Source organism: Magnolia sinica, chromosome 6 (genome assembly GCF_029962835.1).
Source record: "Magnolia sinica isolate HGM2019 chromosome 6, MsV1, whole genome shotgun sequence".
Taxonomy (NCBI): domain Eukaryota; kingdom Viridiplantae; phylum Streptophyta; class Magnoliopsida; order Magnoliales; family Magnoliaceae; genus Magnolia; species Magnolia sinica.
This window is the reverse complement of record NC_080578.1, coordinates 48,305,808-48,316,064: the sequence shown is the minus strand read 5'-3', so window position 1 is coordinate 48,316,064 and position 10,257 is coordinate 48,305,808.

Here is a 10,257-nt window from a genome sequence, read left to right as displayed (position 1 = left end):
TGCGCTGTCGCAAGTTCTTGCCGTCGGGGAGGGCTGGCTATTTTCTTCACCAAGCGTAGCGTGACAACTGCTGCTTTACACATGCTTGTCGATGGTGATTTGGCTGATTCGTTAGTCGACTTGATGATGATCACATTACAACTTTTTCTTTTCTGATCATTATGTGCGTTCGGTTCGTGTAACTCTCGTTTAGTCCTTTTATATTCGGCCTTCTCATAAATGCTGATCCATGCGGACATCATGTTTGCGGTTGCCTTTCTGTTCCATTCCTTGTCTTTTTCCATCACAATCTTGCCCCTATTCATCATTTTCTATAATATATTCTTTATTGTAAAATAATTTTCGGTCGGGTGTCCTAGCATACGATGATAGTGACAGTAATTCTTTTCTTTCATCTTCTTTACTTCCTTCGGACGCTTTGGCTGGGGCAACTCGATCGTTCCGATGGCTAGTAACTGATTCAACATGGGGAGCACGCCCTCTTTTTCGAACATATATCCTTCATGATAGTTATATTGCCTGGGTTGCTTATCGGTCATTCGTCTTTTGTAACGATCCTTATCTTCTCTCATGTCTGTCCTTTGCCGGCCACGAGTTTCCTTCCTTTTTTTTTCTTGGTCGGTAACATTCCCTGTTACTCGACTTGGGCCACGTCGTATTGTTTCGGTCTAGAAAGCGGGTATCTTTTCAGTCATGGCCTTGAGTGCATAATCTTTTGTAGTAAGGTCTCGAAAAGTTAGTATATCGATGCTTGTTAGCCCGAATGCAACTCCCGTTTACATGGAATTTAAGCACATTTTCACCTGTTCCTTTTCCCCGGGGAGTTGTCGACACGATGCCCCCAAAGTATTTCAACGGTTAATGAATTTCTCTATAAGTTTACCTTTCCATTGTCATACAGAGGCCAACTCAGTGATATTGACATCCCTGTTGGATGAGAAGAAAATTTTCGTAAACATATCCTGCATTTGATCCCAGGTACGTATAGATTCTGGTGCCAAGCTAGAATACCATCTGAAGGCTTTTCCTGTCAACCATGGCCCAAATAATCGTAGACAATATTGCGGGACTATAGAGAAGTTACCCATGGTTGAAATAAAATGCATCAAATGCTCTTCCGGTGATCCGTCTCCATTAAACTTTTAAAAGTCCGGGTATTTAAAGTTTGCTGTAAATGGCACATCCTCGATCTCACGAGGATACGATGTTTGAAAACATAATATGCCTGGGTGCTTTTTCTCTTTCTGTTTTGATGGCCTCAGTAACCACCTACCGTATTTCATCTTGCGTTATCGTTCACCTTGCAGGTGACGACCTGTGTGATCCTGCTCTGGGAGGCTGCAACCCTTCCACTTATTGTTCATTACCGTTTACTGCAGCCATCTTGGGAGGGGCAGTAACCTGAGACATGTTGCGAGCTATGGAGGCAAGTGCTTCTCTGAGGTTTCTACATTCCGCCATTAGGACGGTTTGTGCGTAGGACATCTCAACTAATCTTTCACATGTAGATAATAACTGAATCTGGCTTGTTCTTCCATATAAATGGATGCTTCTCCACTCCTTGATTGTCTGATTGTTGAATGAGATAGAGGATACGTTGCCATAGAGGAGTTTAAAGAAAAGGATCCCTTATTAGACTCGTTCATACTCCCACATGATCCTAATGATCCGTGCAAGGGCATATCCAACGTTGGTGTACACAACAGAGTTGTCGTGATAAGTTCTGGGGATGATGATTTGTTTCTCAAGGGGGACTTCCCTTTTTTCCTTCCAGGTCCACCACAGAGCTATAACTGAAAGAGTCAGAAAGTCCTGTGAAGTAAAGGAAGTATTCTTAATCTGTCCTGTATAGAGTGGAGGTGGAGCCAGCGTAGGGTTCTGTCTTGCTACATTGCGTGTAACAGGTCCTCTGACTGTCCGCAGCAGGATCGAACTTCTGGTTGGAGGAGATCAAGCCTTCACCCATTTAGACATTACTATTGTTCATTCCTCATCATTATTTTGTGTGATTGGTGACACAGAAACCACTCCAACCATTACCTGTGGCTTATTTCCTTCAATCAGAGCTGCTTGGACTTTCCTTACTGGACTTTTAGGTGGTGTTTGTACATTATTAATGTAATTAATGGCAAACCCGTTAGGCGTGAAGTAAACGATTGTGTTGATCAGGAGAGAATTCATCATAATTATGAAGGGTTGAAGTTCCTAAAGAAAAATGATAACACATTGGTAATCCAAACTAAGCGATAATACACTTTATTTTGGAGATAAAGGGGAGGATGTTCCCATTAAGAGTTGCCATTTGGCGCTATTGTGGCGCCAATTGATGATAAATGTTCTTCCAATTATCTGAAAGTTAGTATTAAATATAGATATTTCAACCAGAGATTCTGGGTTCGATCCCTAGTGGAGTCACCATTTTGTTTCAACAAAGAAACAAGTTTCACAATTGGAATATTCACATTCAATGATAACAAAGAAAAATAGAAGAACAATCATCATCATTAAGTTTATTAATACTGAGTTCCAATTATATCCTCATGTTTCCCTTGATTCCAAACAAAGTGTATTTAATAGCTACAATGAAAGAAAGGAAAGCAGTTCAAATGGTGATTCCGGCAGCATTTCGGCTTGGGAAACATCTGTCACAATAATAGAGGGGTTGTGCGGGTTTGAAGACCCCTTATTCTTCATTGTTTAGGATACAATTACGGAAGAGTAACTCATGGGAGATTACAGATCTCATGGAGGAATATCGTTAAATCTCGAAATACACATGAGATGTATCTGTTATGCAGCCGTGCAATGGGTGCCTCATGCTTGTTCTGTAGCTACGCAATAATAGGCTTTTGTTCCGAACTCGAAGTCCTCTTCTTCTTCGACTCTCCTCTCGTATTGCATCGCAGAATACCTAAAGAAATCTTGGAATCTTTCTGGCTTCTATGGAGCTCCCTCACTTGTGAATGAATGAAATGAAAGGGGGGAAAGGGGTATTTATAGGCCACCACACGTGTGAGGCACTGAGCCTGCGCAATCCAATACTATTGCGCAGGCATACAAAGCATGCTTGACTGCTCAGCCATGCAATAGATATATCCTGCATTATCCCTTTATTCTTTCTGGAACTAGTCTTTCTGGCCTCCCTTATCATTACGCGATCGTACAACACCACTCTGTTGTGTGGACGCGCAACATAATCTTCTCCTCATTTCATCGTGTTTCCACACAACAGATCAATTTATAGCATATTTTGTGCTTCAACACTTAGGTTTAGAAAGAAATGATGGCATGGTGATTTGTTAAGATTTCTAGGGATTCGTGCAAGTGGGTCTGCACCATGTGTACACACATCATAATGTGTGCCTACCTGTCTTGACTTGCCATCATGAATTATGTATGTATATGTATAGTTGTCTACCACTTTTAGGAACTAATCATATGCCTTCTGGTCATCTCTAGGAGTTATACAGATGCAAACTACGTTGCTACTTTTATGAATCCTGCATGCGGATTAACAATTGTATTTATGAGGTTATTCAAGTGTATTTCACTGTTACCTTTATGATTCATAGGAAGGAAACTTTGGATTAACAGCCCTGTTTTGCGGTTGGAAGATTCTCGTTTTGATATTTTGACCATCGTGGCTTTTCTTGGGAGACCCATTGTTGTCTTTTATGGGACTTTGTTGGCCTTAGTTGCCTTTCGATTGATCCACTTTTTGTGCTAAAAGGGTTGTTAGTCTGAAGGACTCCTTACATCATTTGATAGTTGTAGTTAGGATTAATATCGGTTGTACACTAGGATGCTTGTAATTAGGATTAGTATCAGTTGGAGGTGGGCATCCGAGGCATGTGAATTTTACCAGGTGCTTAACTAGTGTGGGTATACTTTTCTCTTTATTTTATTGGCTAGTTAACTACTATGGACATCGCACATTAGGTAGATGCAAGCCCCCAACCCGGTGTGGTCAGAGGGTCACATTGTTGTAGTATAGGCTATCTGAATTTGTTGCTTGTGGATGTGTTGCTTGTAAACTAAATGTTGGTATCTTAGAGCAGGTCAATTGGAGAAATGCATCGGGGCCATGAAGATTTTACCGGATGCCTAACTAGTGCAGGCATACTTTTCTCTATATTTTACCATCTACTTAGCCACTATGAATGTCGCATGCTGTTGGGACGTGCATCTCCAACTTAGAATTTTGGTAGATTAGCTTGCCATAACTTAGGTGATTGGTGGTTGATGATAAGCATCCAAGGCATATGAATTTTACCAAGCACCTAACTTGTATGAACATACTTTCATACATTTTACCATCTAGCTAGTTTACTATGCGTGTCCCTTTTCTCTTGTGGATTTTACCAGGTGGCTAGTAAGTATGGACGTGTCTTTCACACACCCTTAACCTTGAGACTAGTTTATACCTTACACGCTAGATAGGATTTACCCTATGTGATTCATATTTTACGTCATTTTATTGCCCATATGTGAATGTTAGGTATGAATTGTATACTGTAAATTTATACTTTGTCCATATCCATGGTTGACTATTATGTCGTGTGTTAATTTTGAAGAGTATTTCTTCACCATGCAAGACTATGACACCTTCTATTTAACATATGTAGGGATCTTAAGAGTAGAGAGAGAGGCTTGGAGCGTAGCTTAGCACTGAGCGGGGAGCCGAGAGAGGAAGAGTTTTCTTTATATGTTAGTTTATATTTTGTATATCCTGCTACCGTGGTTATGTTATCCCCAGTTGAGGGATTTAGACTTGATTACATTTTGGATAATTACCTTGATACTCTATAGTTTAGTTATCTATGCCCACTTTGGTTTGTTGTTGTGTTAATTTACATGACTCAAATTCAAATTGTGAGTTTAGTCGTTAAGTTAACCACTCAAGTAGGGAGTGATGCTCCTACGTGTGTCTTTATTTAATGTTCACACATTGACATCAGGGCTTGGGCCTTGTTGCTCGAGTTCTCGAGTTCAGGGTGTGACATGTTGGCAGACTGGACACTGTGTGTAGCCATGATATTGGTTGTTTAACTTATAACCATACCTTGGTAGTGGGCATACTGATTTATATATTCATGCTTTTGTATCTTAAGCTTGTTATGAATCATGTATATAACTACTTGGTGGGTTGTTAGCTCATGTTGTTGATTAGAAAATCATCTAGGTTCTAGAAAAGAATTAGAGACTTTGAGAGCAGATTGATGCAATTGAGAAGCATGATCTTACTAATTGGATGATTAAATAAATATTACTATTACTATTTTTTTATTTTAAATAATGAATATGTTCGGTTAAGTTTGGACAAATGAATGATTTTACTTGAATATTTCATTTATGGGATTGTTAGAGCACCAAAAATACATATTTACATAAGATTGATGTGTTGCGCAATTGCGCAATAGAGATGGGTTGCGTAACCGCTCAATTGAAGAAGAATTGCTGCGAGAACTAGTGAAGAATGAACTTGCCCCAATCGCAAAAGCCTATCGTCTGATTGCACAACTGGGGTATTTGATGCGGCCGCACAACAACACTTAGTTGCAGGGATTGGATAGTTCACATGTGTGGAGGCCTATAAATACCCCCTTCTCCCTCTCATTTGAGGGCACAAGAGAGAAAGGAACATCAAAGAGATCAGAGAAATATTTGGAAGCTTCCTGAGTTAAGAGTTACAATATTTAGGTATCTCGCAGGATGCAACATGGGAAGGATGAAAGAAAGATATTCAAGCATGTAAAAGGCCGACCTATTGCACGACCGCACAACAAGGGTCCCCCATGGTCAATATGCTATACGGCTTTGTAGACTCATCATGTATTCATTCTCCCATGTGCGTCTTATGAATATTGGCGCGAAGCAAGGGTTTTAAATCCGCATAACTCTTTTGTCATTATAACGGATGCTATACAAGCCAAAATGCTATCAAAATTATTATCAAATTATTTTCAATTATACTAATTAAGTGTATTTTGTTTTATAATTAAGGGCAATGTGAGGGATGTAATAAGAATTTAAATTAATGAAATAAAATGATGATGATTATTCTTTGACCTTTCTTTCATTATTGTTAAATGTGAATATTCCAATTTTCATCACATGTTTCTGATCGAAACAAAATGGCAACTCTATTGAGGATTGGAATCTCTGGTTGGAATATCCATGTTTAATACTAATAACAGAATAATTAAAGAACACTTTTCATCAAATAGTGCCATAATGATGCTAAAATGACGACTCTCAACGGGAACATCCCCCTTCATCTCTAAAGTAAATACAGTTCAATTCAATCCGCATAACTAATAGTCTGTTTTGTTATTCAGGTATTTCATTCTTACACAATTGCGATGGCTTCTCTTCCGATCACCCTAGTCTTCTATTTCACGCCCAATGAATTCGCTGTGGACTATGTCTACAGTGTTCAATCACTATTTGAAAATGTACTAGGGAAAGCTGAGTTGGCCAAGACTAGAAGCGGATGACAACATGTGATGTCTAGGGTAATCTCCACCTCATCGACGACGTAAAAGGACGACAAGGAATGGATAGTGGTGACATTTAGAAGAGGGAAGACTCGATCCCCTCTAACGAGAGGCCCGATCCCATTGTAGACAATAAGATGGTTGATTACACGCAACATTCTGAGATGTAATCCTGTATTAGCTCCACCCCCACTTTATCCTGGAGAGGCCAAAGCAGATCTCTTTGGCCCGCTTGACTTTCCCACCCTACCTATCATAGCTCCATAGTAGACCCAAGATCAGTTGACAGGAAGGTAGATTGGGACATGCCGTAAAGTTGAGAGCAAAAGGAGAAGGGAAAAATTGTCTTGACAAATGGGGCGTCGTCCTCAAAATCTGTTACGATGACCTCACCACAAGCATTGACACTAGACATTTCTTGGTCAGGATCGTTAAAATCCCCAAGACCACACGAGAGCCTTATCAGGTTGAGTGGTTGGTCTTTCTCTCTAAGCTCCCTTGTAATGACATGGTCTCTCTCCCTTTTAGCATCCGGTCGATTAAGAAGTGGGAAGGTAATAGTTTTCATGGCAGGGACCAACCAGACCCAGGTGACATCCATTAATGAGCGTTTGGCCGAGATGGCGCGCATGCAGACAGTTTTGTTGGAAGAATGCAGAAACCTTAGAGAGGCATTGGTAACATTGGCTCGTAACGTAGCGCAAGTTACGACCCCTCCCATGATAGCTACTGTGAATGGCAATGAACAAACAAAATGGTCGCAATTGTAGAGGGCAGGGTTGTGTGAATCAGTACCTGTCATTCGCACTGTAACCCAAGATGAAATTCGACAAGTGGCGGCTGAAGCCGTTCTTATGGAAAAAGACAGAGTATACAGGAAGGTTCTATTTTCAAACTTCATACCCTTGTGAGAATGAAGACATACCATTTCCAGTGAATTTCAAATATCTGAATTTTTAAAAGTTTAGTGGAAACAGATCACTGGAGGAACACCAGATGCATTTCATCATTACTATGGAGAACTACTCTATAGTCCCACAATACTGTTTACGAGTGTGTTGGGTCATCATTGATAGGAAAGGCGTTCGGATGGTATTCGACTTTTGTGCCAAAATCTATATGCATGTGGGATCAGATGTAGTATGCTTTCATGGTAAATTTCTTTTCATCTGATAGAGACATTAGCTTAACAGAATTTGCTTCAGTCTGGTAACGGGAAGGTGAGCTGGTTGAAAAGTTTATCGACTGATGGAAAACCTTGGATGTGTCGTGTCAACAACTCCTAGAAGAATCAGAACAAGTAAAGATGTGTCTAAATTCCATGGAATTGGGGGTCACATTCGGCCTAACAAGTGCCAACATACGGACTTTCCGTGACCTTGCCACTATAGCTTAAGCTCTCGAAGTTATGACTAGAAAAATGTTTACCTTTCAAAGAGAGACGACTCACTGAGGCCCGAGTAAGATGTTAGAAAATGTTATCGATAGAGAAAGAAAGAGGGAAGATCCCCACATTAGGTAGAAAAATGGCAGAAGAGAGGGCAGAAGCCATTATATAAGAAAGATGACTAATAAGCAGCCCAGATGATACAATGATCACGAGGGATATACATTTGAAATGTAAGATGTACTCCTCATGATGAATTAGCCATTGGCTATAAGGATAATTGAATTACCCTAACCAAAATGCTCAGAAGACACGAGAAAAATAAAAGAAAAGAATTATTATCACTGCATTGTATGCTTGGTCATCCGACTGAAAATTGTTACACTATTAAAACTATACTTCAAAAATTAATGAACCGAGGCAAAATCTTAATAGAGAGGGATAAGGAGTGAAGTAGAAAAGTGGTAGCAAACATAGTGTCCATGTGAAATATGTATTGCTCGTGCGTGTTTCAGGCTGTACATAATAAAGAGGCCAAAGGCAAGAGGATTAAGCCAGATAAACACATATCACTCACATGTGTCAGACGATGCTACAGAAGTTGTAATATGGCCGCTGTGAAATTAGTGGTAAATCTGGTCGGTTCCCTGTCAGAAAGCACCTATGAAACGGTGGTGGTTACGCTACGCTCAGTGAAGAAGGTAGTTAGTCCCACGAGAAAGCAAGGTTTCATAACAGCGTAAGGGAAGACTCTAGAAAATTCACGAGATAGGGAATCCTCGAGTGATGAAGAAAATCCATGGGATGAAATGTCATGTGACAAAGCCTCACTAGCTAACAAAGTGACTTATGACATCATGAGCCATTTGAAATGGATCCCTGCTCGACTAAGCATATGACGCATTTCATTTATTCAGGAACTTTCATCGAACGATGATTCAGGCACTATTAGATGACGGCGTGAGGCAAGCATTACTCATCGAAATGGAAAATGCAGAAATAGGGAACATGACGATGTAGGACAAGATGTCATGCCTGAAGAGATGAAGACAATTGACTGTATGTTTGTTATTATGTTTTCTGATGATGACCTAAAGTTAGGTGATAAGGAACATAACATACCACTCATGATCATCCACCACATTCGCAAGAAATAAGTCAAGTGCATAATGCTGGATAACGGCTCCATAGTGAATCTCTTACCACTAAGTATGCTTGGTAAATTGGGGTATTACCACTCACATTTGTGCACCAGTGGGATGATGATTCAATAATTTAATCAAGATGGTTAGAGAGTGTTGGGAAAAATTACACGGATGTTGAATATTGGAGATTTGGTTATAAGTGTTGTATGTCACATGATCGATGTAGTAACAACATATAATTTACTCCTTAGGTGGCCTTAGATTCACCAGTACAGTGTCATGCCATCCACGTTACATTACTGCTTTAAATACTATTGAAACAGCCTTTAATATAAGGTTATGGTTAATATGAAGCCATATATAGTGGTAGAATCATTATTTGCGGATGCAAGTTACTATGATGAATTTGCTGCGTAGGAAGATGAAAAACTGAATAAATTTTTTTATATAGCTAAAAGATCGTAAGGCCTAAATACCAGAAAGAAAGGTCACACAAGTTGAACTGTCTGAGGAAAAGAACAGAAGACAGTCGAAGGTTCAAGAGTCGGGCATGACAGTAGTAAGGAAAAAGAAATTTTATTTCATCCTGAAGTATTTGAGGCTGCCAAGACAGCCTCCTTTAGTGCTACTATCATTAGAATAGATAAAGATTCTACAGTGGAATTATACGATGCCTACACCACGACTGGAAAGGATCAAACTATTTCCTGTAGTGCCAAATAGATTTTGTGTGTAACCTAGATCCACTAATCTAAGGCCAATAATGTTTTATGCCTTGTTGGAAAAGGAAATGGAAGAAAAACTGATAGAGTAATGACTAGTAAAAAGATCTTACCAGAAGATTTGAGAAGGTATAGTCCAGTAAGTCGAAAGATTATGCAACCTATGGGGTTCGACTGTGATAAACCAATAAGGTTGAACAATTGCACGGGTATTGTGAACCCCAAAATCCGGTGCCCACGCTGATGGTGTATGTTTGTTTTAGTGGTGGGGTTGATTAGGCCAATTTGTGGATGTTGGAGTCGCTACTAGTCAATTAATCTCAGAATCCCACAGTCGGTTAGAATCCACAGAATACGTAAGGTTGAAAAAATGCAAAGACTCCCCTACCTTAGATTGACTCCTGGTCTGTGATTCGGGATTTCGAGTAAGGGACCTTGGTTACAAAGAGGGAAGGTGTTAGGCACCCTCTCTGCCCATACAAATGTACGGTCTCTACTTAGTGTGG